Below are 15,090 nucleotides of genomic sequence, written 5' to 3' on the forward strand. Positions count from 1 at the left end.
CCGACCCTTGGGGAATGCCCCACTTAACAGAGCCCCATTGCGACTGAACATCACTACCACTCTCAATATTGCGGAGAATTACCTTCTGCTTTCTGTTCTTAAAGTAAGAGGAAAACCAATTCTATGCTACTCCCCTTACTCCATAACGGTCCAACTTCTGCATAATATTTTGTGGTCAACACAGTCAAAACCTTTCGTTAAATCAAAGAAAACACCTAGCGTTCGCTACCTTTTATTTAATCCGTCCAAAACCTCACAGAGAAAAGAGAATATGGCATTTTCAGTTGTTAAATCATTTCTTAAACCAAACTGTACATTTGACAGCAAATTATGTGAATTTAAATGCTCCAGTAACCTTATATATACAACCTTCTCGATAACTTTATCAAACACCGATGGCATGGAAATAGCTCTAAAGTTGTCAACATTATCCCTGTCTCCCTTTTTATAAAGTGGCTTCAGTAGAGTGTACTTTAATCGGTCAGGAAACCGACCACTACTAAAGGAAAAGTTACAGATATGGCTAAGTACTGGGCTAACATACACAGAACAATACTTCAGTATTCTGCTAGATACCCCGCCATATCCATGAGAGTTCTTGGTCTTTAGTGATTTACTTATTAAGTCAATCTCCGTCGACCTGTCTCTGCAGACCAGCCACTTCCTTTACGACTGACCATATGGTTTTAATTTTATCCTGAGACTTAGCTATTTATCTGCATACCACTTACTTTTTGCCTTCCTAATAACATTTTTAAGCACCTTACATTACTGTTTGTAATGGGCTGCTGCATTTAGATTTTGACTGTTTCTAACGTTTTGATATAATTGCCACTTTGTTCTATAAGATATTCTTATCCCTATAGACAGCCACCCAGGCTGCCTGTTTGTGCTAGTACCCTGTTTTGAACGTTCTAACGGAAAGCAACTTTCAAAGTGAACGAGAAAAGTCTTGAGAAAAGCACTATATTTATCGTCTACTGTCTCAGCGCTATAAACATCTTGCCACTCTTGTTCCTTGATAAGGTTTACAAAGGTCTCTGCAGCAACTGGATCAGCTTTCCTACACAGTTGATAACTATATTTATCATGTGTTGCAGCACAAAAATCTTTTAGAGTTATAATTTGTGCATCATGATCTGAAAGGCCATTCACCTTTTTGCTAACAATGTCCTTCTAGTAATGAGGAATGAACAAAAATGTTGTCTATGGTTGTTCTACTGTTCCCTTGCACTCTCGTTGGAAAGAACAAGGATTGCATAAGATTATATGAATTAAGGAGGTCTACCGGCATCCGTTTTCTTGCAGAATAACTTACACAATTAATATTGAAGTCACCACATATAACTAACTTTTTGTATTTCCTATAAAGTGAACCTCCTCTAACTTTAGCAAAATGTTGTGAAATCGGCGTCTGGTGATCTATAAATAACAACAATTAGAAGTTTAGCTCCATTAAATTTAACCACACCTACACAACACTCAAACACCTTTTCAGTGAAGTACTTTGAAACATCAATTGACTCTAATGGGATGCCGTTTTCCACATACATGGCTACTCCCCCACACCGCAAACAGCTCCTAGAAAAGCTGCCAGCCAACCTGCATCCGGGTAAAGGAAGCCTCTGAATTACCTCCTTAATGAAGAAGTGTTCAGATATACCAATAATTTCTGAGTCAACATCTATAAGTGGTTCACTAACTTTATCTCTAATCCTTGTACATTTTGATGAAATATACTAATTCCCTCATTACTCGGATGCCTAAGCTTTGTCAAAAGTGGTTCTTTTGTTAGAGAGAATTCCCTTAAGCAGGAATACCTATCAGCTGACTTCAATCTAAAAAAGGTGCAGCTCTAACACCCACTATTGCAGGAATTTTCCCATGAGTTCTCCCACCACACCCACCTATGCTGTCACTTTAATTTTCCTGTAGGCAGTATCTATCTTACCCCTAGTGATATGCGCCTCTACTTCCTTACATTTGTCCTCTAGCCATCCATGCTTAGCCATTTGCACTTCCTGCCGATCTCATTTTTGAGACGTTTGTATTTCTTTTTGCCTGCTTCATTCACTGCATTTTTGTCATTTCTCCTTCATCAGTTAAATTCAATATATCTTCTGTTACCCAAGGATTTCTACTAGCGCTCGTCTTTTTACCTACTTGATCCTCTGCTGCCTTCACTATTTCATGCCTCAAAGCTACCCATTCTTCTTCTACTGTATTACTTTCCCCCATTCCTGTCAATCGTTCCCTAATGCTCTTCCTGAAACACTCTACAACTTCTGATTCTGTCAGTTCAACCAGGTCCCATCTCCTTAAATTCCCACCTTTTTCCAGTTTCTTCAGTTTTAATCTACAGTTCATAACCAATAGATTGTGGTCAGAGTCCACATTTTCCCCTGGAAATGTCTTACAATTTAATATCTGGTTCCTAAATCTCTGTCTTACCATTATATAATCTATCTAAAATCTTGCAGTATCTCCAGGTCTCTTCCACGTTTACAACCTTCTTTCATGATTCTTGGACCAAGTGTTAGCTATGATTAAGTTATGCTCTGGACAAAAACCTACCAGGAGGCTTCCTCTAATTTCTTACCCCCATTCCATATTCACCTACTACGCTTCCTTTTCTTCCTTTTTCTACTATCGAATTCCAGTCACCCATTACTATTAAATTTTCATCTCCCTCCACTATGTGAATAATTTCTTTTATCTTATCACACATTTCATCAATTTCTTCGTCATCTGCGGACTACTTGTACTACTGTGGTGGGCTTGGGCTTCATGTCTATCTTGGCCACAATAACGCGTTCACTATGCTGCTTGTAGTACCTAACCCGCAATCCTATTTTTCTTATTCATCATTAGACATACTCATGCGTTGGCTTCATATTAGACTTCCTAATACTTATATCTATATTCGATGCTAACAATGACGCCGGTGGATAGACTACCATGAAATAACTGACCGTCGAGAAAGTCACGAATATAACCGACAAGCTAATGGGCCCTTCGCAGGAAAAGGTTTTTCGCCGCAAAAAGCGGAAAACTGGAATCCAGCAAATGAGTAAAAAATATATATTCACTGACAGTAAATTAGTATACGTACACAACGTACACCACAGTAGACTGGGATTGCTCTATTACGTAATAGTTTTTGTCTTTGTATCTTGCAGCTTTAGTTATTTTTAATTAAAAGAGATTTTAGAAGGACCGAAAGAACATTTTGGACTACGCTACAGATCGTTTTGTTAGCACGGTCTTGACTTCGTAATCACTTTCTTTGACTTCGGCAACTCTCAACCAAAATCTCCAACCTAACCGAGACAATGCGCTACGATACAGCCGAGATCATGACAAGAGAATGGGCTACATTACACTTGAAGTAATTTTATATAGATACGGATCTCCATGACCTGTGTACGTCTAATATAAAAGATCTCCGAACCACTCTCCTCAAATAGATCGCAATCTTCACTTGACCTTTAACTGTTACTATTTCAGAATTAACAACCGAATTCAAAGAAAACTTGGCTACCAGTCACAAAACTAGAAAAATAAAAATAATAAAAGTGAGAACGTGAAACAGGTTAGCAATAACCATAAACAGGAGATTCTACAGGAAATAAAAGTGAGAAAGGAAATTATTAATATTATCGACCGTTTAGGAACTGTAGGCTACGAAAGGGATGAAATCATTTATGGAATAATTGGTGGAAGAGTTAGTGTGTTTTAAGATTAAATACAAACAAGAATTAGAGAAAAATATATCGAAGCTAGGCCGATATTACGAAAAATTGCTAAATCTCGAGACAAATTGTGTCCTGTATTAGATGAAGAGTTTGTGCCCATAGTACGGATAAAACAGTATCTGCAGCATCAACAGAAACTTCGGACATGTGTTTCATATTTCATCCAAGCCTGCAGGCTATAAATACTTAAACAAAATACCACTATAGGGAAATTACCTACGAAGAAGTTCTTGGTAAAGAAACACAGGACACAAATACGTGTGTGGGCTTAATATGCACTACAACTGTGTTTAAAAACCACTATACTAGCTTTGGACTAACGACGACCGAATATCAATATAACCTGTACGCTTTCCAAAGCTGTTATCCATGAAAAAGCTAGACGGCGTATCGTGAACAAAATACAATTGAACACCGAAACAATGAAATTAGCTGACAATGGGCACTGACTTTAGTCAATGGGCACTGTTGAAAATTTGTGCCAGACCAGGATTAGCACCCGAGTCCCCTGGTTACTAGGGAGAGGCAATGATCATTGTGTGCGAATTACGCAGTGGACAACCTAATTGCACCAACTGCCCGAGCATGCCGTTCATCAGATCCAAATCCTCAATTTCTCCATAGACTGCTAATGCAGTGCTCCTTGAACATTATCCTCCTCGCCTTAATTATACAGTATATGGCAAAAAAAAATAAAAAAACTGACACCGAATATATACAAACTTGGCCTTACGAACATTGCAGACACATGTCGCACTTCAAAGAATTGACCGTTGCATTGTTTACTATAGACCACGAATAAAGTAACGTAAAAAAAAGCTCTGCGTCTATTGAGATCATGATTCAGAATTAAAAAAACTGTAATAAGTCGCCTGCATATTACAGTTGATGCCGAAAGAGGAGAACCACTATTTTCCCACAAACGGAAATATAGTTAAAATTACGCTTCTATTTCGGCTAGTTTCGGCGCTTACTAAAAATTGTACTGAAAGTTACATAGTGGACTCTCCCCTCACCCCACCAGAAACGTAGTTTTCGTGGCTGTTGTGCGACTTTTGTACACAGCTAGAGAAAATGTGTTAAATATGGCGCGGACGGAAACACTAGGCTACGCTACAGGGCAATCTGCTAGCACAACGTTTACTCGGCATTCATAATCGTTGGCATAAACAACTCTCAATCAAATTACCTCCCTACAACCTAACTTATATCTCGGGCTACACTACCCATCGGCCTGTCATCACAACCAAAATTTCATCAGGAGCGGGGATTTCCTGTATCTCTCTCTAGGCAAATATGTCAGTTATTGTAGATTGATTGTCAGTCTCAACTACAAGATTTACTAATGATAAACACTTTCGAGACGGCTCATAATTTTAGAATAGTTCTCTTCGTCTTACTTGGCATAAATTGTTCGCTGGCATCCCTACAGCTAGCTCCCTCAGTGTCTGCTTCTGCCATCGCACCACGCCAGTCTGTTGCTTTCTTAGCAGACCGAACGCACCGCACATCCGACACCTTCGGAATCACTCAATGGCCAGTTAGCAACTGAGCCGAGCACTGTTCACATTGTGAAAGGAAAACTATGCAAAGATGTACACTCAAATGGCACGACTGAGTAGCACACACACACAGTAATATCTGTGGAATGTCCATCGACGCGCGTGGAACGAAATTCTTCTCGCGAACGTACAACGTCTCCGAAAAAAATCTCGTGACTATATTCCGCCATTACGGCCAGGTTCTCATTCAAATGAGCAAAAAATGGTACATTTGGAAATTTTTTTGAGACAATGAAAATACATTCGAAGGATCTGTTTGGAAATTACGAGTGATCATACTATGAGCTTTATTTTAGATTTTCAGTAAAAAAAAAATGGCGCCCGTAATTATGATTTGATCAAGGGCCTGCGAGTTGAAGTACGCAGAGTGCGTGCAGTGTGGCCCCTCAGATGTTACCTGAAATCAAAAATGGATAACATCAGTTGATACTACATTATTTCTCTGAAATTAAAAATGGATAACATCAGTCGATATTACATAAAATTTGTGGGAACGCATACCGAACCGCAATGAAACAACCTTAAATTTAACGATACAGTGCTAATTCGAACTTTGAGTTCGATTTTTGGGGGTTTGTTTCACTCCTTATGCCCACACAAAAATTAGTTAATATTAACAAATGTCGTATTATAGCTATAAGCTCCTAAGAAAAATGTTTACTTTTCGGGGTCCGTGGTAGAAGTTAAGAGGTTGAATCACTTTTAGTTTATGCTGCATGCCGTTCTGAGAAATAAACGTTTCTCAAAAAAAAAAGTGTTCGAAGTTTAGAGAAAACTTTAAGTTATATTATTACTTCGATTTGCATGAACTGAGTGTTACATATATATTTTTAATGTTGCTGAACATTAAGCTGAAGTCAGATTTTCAATATTCAAAGCGGCTAATCCAATACGGAGGGCACAGGATTATGTTTTGACCAATTTTTACCAAAAATGCATTTTCGTTATTTACGTTTAGTCTGCAATTCAAGGAGTGCTTATGAGCCCTACCTCTAGCTCGAATTGTTCCTACATAGCAATTCCCTGTTCTTCTTGGCAGGAAAGGCCGATCTGTGTAACTTGGATATGCAGCAATCGTTATTCGTCAGTATTTTCGGCGAGTCTGTTTGCATGCATTCTGTAGTATGAATCGTTTTGAGCACGTGCGACACGGGACGAGTTTTCATCTACATCTACATGGATACTCTGCAAATCACATTTAAGTGCCTGGCAGAAGGTTCATCGAATTACCTTCAGAATTGATAATTAATTGGAACCCTCAGATGCCGATAGGTGTTGTTGATACAACCTCGATGGGGACAGCCGAAAATGTGTTCCCCAACCGGGACTCGAACCCCGGATCTCCTGCTTACATGGCAGACGCTCTATCCATCTGAGCCACCGAGGACACAGATGAATAGCACGACTGCAGGGACTTACCCCTTGCACGCTTCCCGTGAGACCCATATTCCCAACTGTCCACAATCAACATACGTAATGTACGTAATAGGTATTTGCCCATCCACTCATTACTCGGGCACACTAAGGTGACGATTCCCGTAAGAGTTCGGGCAATCTTTGCGCATTCGCACAGACGAAGGTTAATGGCTGGGTAGCCTTTAACTACATATATGAAGATAGTAACTGTTCTCGAAGGAACAGATACCACTGATTACCGTGCAGCTTTTCTAGAATAAATTATAATTAATTGAAAGCCTCAGCTGCAGACAGGTGTTGATATACCTCGATGGGGACAGCTGAAAATGTGTACCCCGAGGTACATCAACACCTGTCGGCAGCTGAGCGTTTCAATTAATTATCATTTATTCTAGAGAAGCTGTACGGTCATCAGTGGTACCTGTTCTTTCGAGGCAGTTACTATCTTCATATACCTTCACAATTCTCTATTATTCCAATCTCGCATAGCGCGCGGAAAGAACGAACACCTATATCTTTCCGTACGAGCTCTGATTTCCATTATTTTATCGAGGTGATCGTTTCTTCCTATGTAGGTCGGTGTCAACAAAATATTTTCGCATTCGGAGGAGAAAGTTGGTGACTGGAATTTCGTCGCAACGAAAAACGCCTTTGTTTTAATCATACCCATCCCAAATCCTCTATCATTTCAGGGACACTCTCTCCCATATTTCGCGATATAACGTGCTGCCCTTCTTTGAACTCCGACAGTCCTATCTGGTAAGGATCCCACACCGCGCAACAATATTCTAAAAGCGGATGGACAAGCGTAGTGTAGGCCTTCTTCCTGAGCAAGCGTTTCCGACTCAAGAGTGTCCCATGGCAACTGTCCGTCTGTGGTAAGCTCCTGTGGGACCTAACTGCTGAGGTCGTCAGTTCCTAACCGGCCGGTGTGACCGTGCGGTTCTAGGCGCTTCAGTCTGCATCCGTGTGACCGCTACGGTCGCAGGTTCGAATGCTGCCTCAGGTATGGATGTGTGTGGTGTCCTTAGGTTAGTTAGGTTTAAGTAGTTCTAAGTTCTAGGGGACTGATGACCTCAGAAGTTGAGTCCCATAGTGCTCAGAGCCATTTGAACCATCAGTCTCTAAACATTCTGCGTGGTGTCTGCTTGTTCTATATCGTGTCTCCCTACCACTTTCGCGCAACGACGCTCTGAGCGTGTTTTTTAGGGTATTGACTAGTTTGAACCTGGGACCTGTTGCTGGTAAGGAGACGCCAGACCACACATGACATGTAGAATTCAGAAGAGTTCAGTGAGACTAGCGATAATATAACCAAATACTTAATGATTTCAGCGTCAGCTCCACTGCACTCCCTGTAAAAGAATCTTAATACTAACTAAATTTAGTGGAAGGGGATCAAGGCTTTCCTATTTTTAGTTAGCTGGTAAAATAACGTCGAAAAAGCAGTTAAGTTTACCACTGGAAATTTTATTCTAATCACAAAACATTGTTTATAAATTGCACTATTGATAAAAGGAGATGTTTTAATACAGGATGGTAAAAACCAACAAAAATGTGAACGAATATTCCCTGAATGGGTTTCCAAGTTCTACAAAGTATCGAAGTATGACCTATGCCATATCACATCTATAATGTAGGTTTAAATTAAGTTTCACAAGAGAGAAAACTATCAAAATGGTCTACAGTGACCCTCAATTATCTTTAATTACTTATCTAACTTGTCGTAAATTACAGTGGCTGATGTGGCTTCTCAATAACTATAAAACAGAAAAATCATCGCGTTTCAGATTTTTACTTCAAGTGGCAAATGTGAACACCATGAGCTTTAATTGACGATCGACACTAGTATTACGCAAAAAAGGGATGTAACAGATGAGACTTCTGCAGTTCTGAGAGAAGCTTTATGCGCTGTTATGTGGCATCGCGTGCGTTCATTACCTTGTCGGTGTTCGTCAGGGGGCGACGGGCAGCACAGCTCCGCTCACCTCGCCGTCTCGGAAGTAACTCTCCCTAACTTCTCCTTACTACAATTTACCGAAGTTGGTTTAAAAAAAAAACTATCTGGCTGTGTTTTCATCTTACCAATCAGGGTCTCAATGTTAACCTTAAGCTCTGCCTACAAAAATTCTGTCTATCCAATGAGAAACATTATACTTTTCGTGGTGGGGCAATGTTTTTAAAGTTTGCAACGTAGCAGACGCGAAAAAGTCTCACGCTAAAACTTGCAGCTGGTGTGGTCCTTTTAGCGTTATCGTAAGATCTGTACTGTCCTTCTGGAGGGCTCTATCTTTTAACATGGGCTGGGGGATGGTCCTAACGTAACAGAGACGCGAAAAAGTCTCACGCTAAAACTTGCGGGTGGTGTGGTCCTAGCAGTTAGTTGGCGACGTGGGTGTCCGTCCGTCCCTTATCGTAGGGCCTTCCAGCTTAACACGGTTCTGCTCTCGGCTTCTGTTCTCGTTTCTCCCCTCGGAATTGCGTCTGTCTCATGGTGGGAAGGTATGACAAGCATTTAGGCATTCTTGTGTTAGTCTGTGATATTGCATTTCCTCACTCGTTACTCGTATTACTTTCGTTAATTTAATGTCACGATTTATTCGGAGCTATGTGACATACTACTGGATTTGCTTATCATGTCAGGGTTTTCATGGAAGGTGTTGGATTTGCCTGACACTTCACAAGTCCCTATGCTTACACACTACTTACAGTAACGTATGCTAAGGACAACACACACACACACACACACACACACACACACACACACACACACACACACACATAACCATGCCCGAAGGAGGACTCGAACCTCCAACGAGGGGAGCTGCGTGAACCGTGACAAGGCGTTTGAGACAGCGCGGCTACGCTGGGCGGCTCATGGCAGCCGTGACACTGCTTCAAACAATGGGCTGTAGAAACTTTTGTAACGCGAGGATTAAAAAAAACCTTTCCGTTCCAAGAGTCTAGACAAGTACACCCTTAAAAAATGCAGTTACAAAGAAATTGAATTTTCGAACGTTTTCAATCACAACCTGTCCTTAAGGAACACCGTTGATCAAATTTCACACGGATTATGTACTCAGGTTTCACATGTGGGTTAACAGTTTCTAATCAACATACAGAAAGAGCAGGGCTTAAAACTTTGAAGCGTTAAATTTCAAGGGCCGTTCTCTTGTTTGCAAATTGTTTCACAGCGGAAATTTCTCTTGTTTTTTTTTGCCATAGGAAAAGGAAGATAGCAATGGGAGGAGGGGGGGGAGGCGAGAGGGGGGGGGGGGGAGGAATTTTGCGTCTCCCACCTTGGAATCCTCAATACATAATTTTTATTCATTACGAGATTCTCAGCCACTTGTAGAAGTGATTTCCCTTGATTCTGCAAAACTTTCCCTTTAGCCAATCGTAGCAACTATTGGATTTGGTTCCTGCTACATGACATGTCACGGAACTTAAACTGACCAACTCATTTGCATAAAGAGCTAGCTTATCATCCGCTTCTTTACTTGCGAAGACCGTATGGTCCGCAAAGAATTTTTCTTCTTTAATTGTTTTTTATGTCTTTTGTAAATTGCAACACTTTCTTAACTTTTCAACGCCATTGAAGCATGGTCTTTTACTGAATGTTCTTATGACCAAAAAGCAGTGCCAATAGCTGAAGTCCAAGGTTTTTGTTAATCAAGCCGTTTGTAGTCTTGTGGTGATATCTCCGTAGAATCTTTCATTCCCTAACGCATATTTCTTTATATCTAATTAAGAAGTGAAATACCGGTTTTCATAGATGCAGACTTAAAATATTTTAATATAATGCAGTAAATATTTCATTAAAATTTTTCATCCCCTTAGGATTGAAGTTCCAAAACCAGTGCAACATTGAAAAATTCTAACAGAGGAGCCAAATACGAATTCTGAGATATATTTAGTAATGCTTTCACAATGAAACGTTTTCAGAAACATCTCACACCTTTTAGGGGTTGAATTTTCAAAAACAATTAAACATGTATTCTTCTATTTACAACTGAGGAGCCCAATTCAAATCTTCGTCGATTTAGTTCTAAAAATGCTTTCATAGTGAAATATTTCATAAAACTTTTCGTCCCCTATTTCACGCTATTGGTGAGTTAAATTTCCAAAAACAACGAAACACTTTTTTTTACATCCAACCGAGAATTCAAATCCAATTTTCATAGATGCAGCTTTAAAAATGCTCTAGTAGTTCTTTAATAATGATTTATTTTCAAAAAACCTTCAGTAATTATTTTATTCCCCTAATGGAAGAATTTCGGAAAATGCTTAAAACCTGTTTTTTTTTGTTTCTGACAAAGAAACCAAATGCCATTTTTCGTAGTTTTGTAGTTCTAGCTTCAATAGGGACATATTTTAAAAAACCCATTCAACCCATATTTCACCCCCTTAGGAGCGGAATTTCGAACACTCTCTTCTTAAATGATGCTTACATCGTAAGATTTACACCTTCATCAAATTTCAAGTTCGTATACTTTGCAGGTTGGGCTGGAAGGCGATGAGTCATTGAATATGTGTGCCCTTATTGCACCTCATGGGAGGTTGTAGTTCCAAAAACAGTGAAACATGTATTTTTCAATAACACAATTTTCATAGATTTAGCTTTAAAAATTCTTTCACACTGAATTATTTTCATAAAACATTTCATCCTATATTCCACCCCTTTTATGGGTTGAATGTATCAAAAACAGAGAGACTTTTTTTTTTACTTCAACTGAGAAGCCAAATTCAGGTTTCAATATATTTAGCTTTAAAAATGCATTCATAATTAAATATTTCATGAAACATTTCATCCTCTATGAAATGAGTTATGGTAGTGACACACCAAAATCACAATAGTAATCTGTTGTAGTTGCTACATATTTTATTACAATCGAAAGCATTATAAAATCACAATCACAATAATACAGGAGACTGCCTTATAAGGCCAGATCAGTTGGAAAAATAATAAATAAATTTCTTTACATGGAAAAGACCCGTAAAACTTGAAATTTGGATATGACTAGGCAAATATACTTATTTAGCTTTACGTAAATAGTACAAATGTCCATAGAATTCCCAGCAGAACTGTCATTGCTTCCAATCAGCTGAGAAACAGATTAAGCGTAAGAACACAGATTTTTTAATGTTTGGCTAGCCAACATTCCTAAACAAAACTATATACAAATGACTAAAACAATTAAGGAGGTGCTTTAATTTTGACCAAACCGATCTTCAAACTTGCTTACTCAGTTGATTAATCAACAATATTCTTAGAATGATTACAACTAGAACATGATCATATGACAATACCCCTAAAATGAGGTTGCTTCAAAATTTCGTGTGAATTGGCGATAGACATGAGCAGACAAAGGATTCAGATCAATACGAGAGATCCACGAGATAGGAAATGACATAGAAATATACTCAACTTTGAAATGCAACTGAATTTCGGATGCTATAATCCTCCACCAGAAAGATGGATCACGCAAAAGTGACAACATAACCCAAGATGTAAAGGAGAGGACATGGCCTTAAATATCTCTCTGCCCTCGTGGTGCTCTGCTCCCAGTATGCATGCGTCGACTGCTGCCAATTATCTCTAACACAACAGACATCAACGGCAGACAATATTCTGAGATATAAACTACACAACTTTATCTGGAGAACAGGTGAGCAATACAACTGAACTGAAACAAATGAGCCTCCGCGAGTTATTTGGCCAGTGCCAGAACTTGATCTTTGATTAATAAGTTCGCTAAAAATCATGCCGAAGTTAAGATGACTTTATCTCCTGGTTCGACATATTAGGGGCAGTGACAATGAAGTGGCCAACGCTCTCAGCCGTATGTTCGCGGGAGAGTCTGGGGAAGGCAAGGGCCACGTGGAGACGGATCTTGGGGTGAATTTCCTTCTCTCCGAGACACACGGTTTCTTCTGCGACTTAGCTGACAAACAGGATGAGGACCCTAGATGGGGACCGATTCGGCAGCAGTTGGCGGATGGCGATGTCGTTACTGGCTATTGCCTTCGTGGGGGCCTCTTGTGTAAAGTGGGAGACAGCCATGGTGAAGTCAAAGTCTGTATTCCACAGGAACTAGTTAGCATGGTACTCATGATTCGGCGGTCGGGGGTCATTTGGGGTTCTACAAGACCTACACCCGGAAGAGGAAGTCGTCCTACCCCAGTGGAAGTTAGTGACGAGGTCGCCGTTGCTCCACTGACTACGCAGCATTTGCCGTGGGTAGAGCTCGTGCAGTGAGACGATAATCATCCATCCCATGGTCAACACCACAGATATTCTGCGATTTACTTTACTCTGATACCCGTACAACATCCAGACAGTGCAGCAACTGAAACCTCACTATGCGCAGCAACATTATGAATTCGCTCTTCGGTTTCTGGTGCGGATCGAAGTTGGTGACTTATAGCTGGGTAATATTCTGTACAGTGAAGAGGCTGATTTTACACTACAGGGTGCAGTGAATAGACAGACCTGCCGAATTTGGGGTACTGTTAAATCGCGTGTTGTGCATGAAGAGCCGTTGCACTGACCCTATGTGATGGTGTGAGGTGGATTCACAAGCATCTTTATTCTCCATCCGTTCTTCTTTGAAGACAATTCACCATAAATACCTGTCAGGTGTACCGTGACGTCTGCACGTTATCGGGACCTCTCTGTACAGCATGTGAGTCCGCTTTGTACACGACCAGTAACGCTCTTGTCCTTGTGCCTCCTTTGCACTTAGATTTCTGAAGATGGAAGTAACTCCAAAACGCTTCATGCATACTTTGCATTTGATCTGGTGACCTCGCTGTTTGGTCCTCTCTTCCCAAATCAACCAATCATACTTTGCAACAACCAATAAAGTCATTCTTCACCTGCTGTGTGGGATTTTATGCTATCTGATCAGCAGACCTAAGCATATTAATAGAACTAGTATCGCGTGTGGTCAAAATTCGACCAATTGCGTCAATGAATCTCATATGCGATGGATAATGTCATGTATCTTATAGTGAAATTTTAGCCGCAGAACAGATCCCTGGCAAATGCTGCGTTGTAGCTACGTGTGTCTATGAAACAGTTCTTTAATTTCTCTTTAATTATTCAAGCATTTAAAGGGAGTCTTTGATACACTACGTTGACAAATTAATTTTACCATTATGAAAACACAATGTGAATGCCATTGTATCATATAAGGTCATCTCAGACGCGAAATGATTTGCATTACAATATCTGCGTTGTAAATTCATCAAAGCGCAATTACAGTTCTCAAAATTATTTGTAATTATGTTCCATGCACATTTAATTGTATCTTTTAGAACGACAATAGAATTATCGTTACTGACATCTGACAAAAATTGTGTGTCTCTAGCTCTTCGTCTTTCAGCCCGACCCGTTAATGTTCTTTTTCGAGGCATAGCCTGAAACAAGTACAGTTTCGTTACAATACAGGACGTCGTAGCTACTCAAAATGCAGATACTGAAAATTAGGAACACCCTACATTTGGTGGTGACGGCGGAAAATGAACACAGAGTTAGTTCCGTTTTCTCTTTGACCAAAGTAAGTGAAAAAACGACGTTAATAAAGAACGTTTGCTGTCCCCGACGACTTCGTTACTACGTTTCGTTTTCCACTGTTGACAACTTCAACGACATAGCAGCTTCGGTCCTGGAAGTTGGTAGCAGTGTCAGAGACAAAGGAAAAGTTTTCACATGTGTGTGCTTCTATTTACCTATCCTAATGGTTATGGACACACATGATGGTTTCCTTTTTTTCACATCTACGGCGAAGTTCCTTACCCGTTATGCAAGTCTGATTTGTCATATTGTATAATTAATTTTAAGAATCAGTATTTCAGTTTTCAATAAACAGATGCGTTATCATTATGAATGTTCACATTGCTATTACTTTCGCGACGCAAAAACTGTGTCTGCCTAGCTCTGCGTCTTTCACTCTGACCCGTTAGCATTCTCCTTCTAGGCATACACTAAAACAAATATGGTTTCCGCATACTAAGGGAAATCTGAAGTCTTACATATTCAAAGTGAAGAAATTACAAATCCGGAACTTACTTCAAAGTTTCTGATAATGGCAGCAAACGATCACGTAATTACTTTTACACAAAACTAAGCGAAATAACGACGCCAATATACAATGCTATTTACAGACATCATCATTGACTTAGCAGTTGCCGCATTTTACATGCCAGATATGCATGTTGTACTGCAAATCCATGTAAGCACGAAAGCCCCTAAAATACGATCTCACGAAATGTTGTCACTTTCATTTGTCAGTTCTACTGTAGCACTTGATCTGTGCGCTAGGCAGAGGTTGGCAGCTCTACAGTTTTCAATT

The 15,090-nt window shown here is 39.9% G+C and overlaps 1 non-coding gene across 1 annotated transcript; it reads right to left on the reverse strand.

Moving 5' to 3' along the window:
- Positions 1-6,630: 6,630 nt before the first annotated feature.
- Positions 6,631-6,704, reverse strand: Trnat-ugu (transfer RNA threonine (anticodon UGU)). Its single transcript has one exon. It is a non-coding gene; the product is annotated as a tRNA-Thr (tRNA).
- Positions 6,705-15,090: the final 8,386 nt, after the last annotated feature.

Source organism: Schistocerca serialis, chromosome 12 (genome assembly GCF_023864345.2).
Source record: "Schistocerca serialis cubense isolate TAMUIC-IGC-003099 chromosome 12, iqSchSeri2.2, whole genome shotgun sequence".
NCBI lineage: Eukaryota > Metazoa > Arthropoda > Insecta > Orthoptera > Acrididae > Schistocerca > Schistocerca serialis.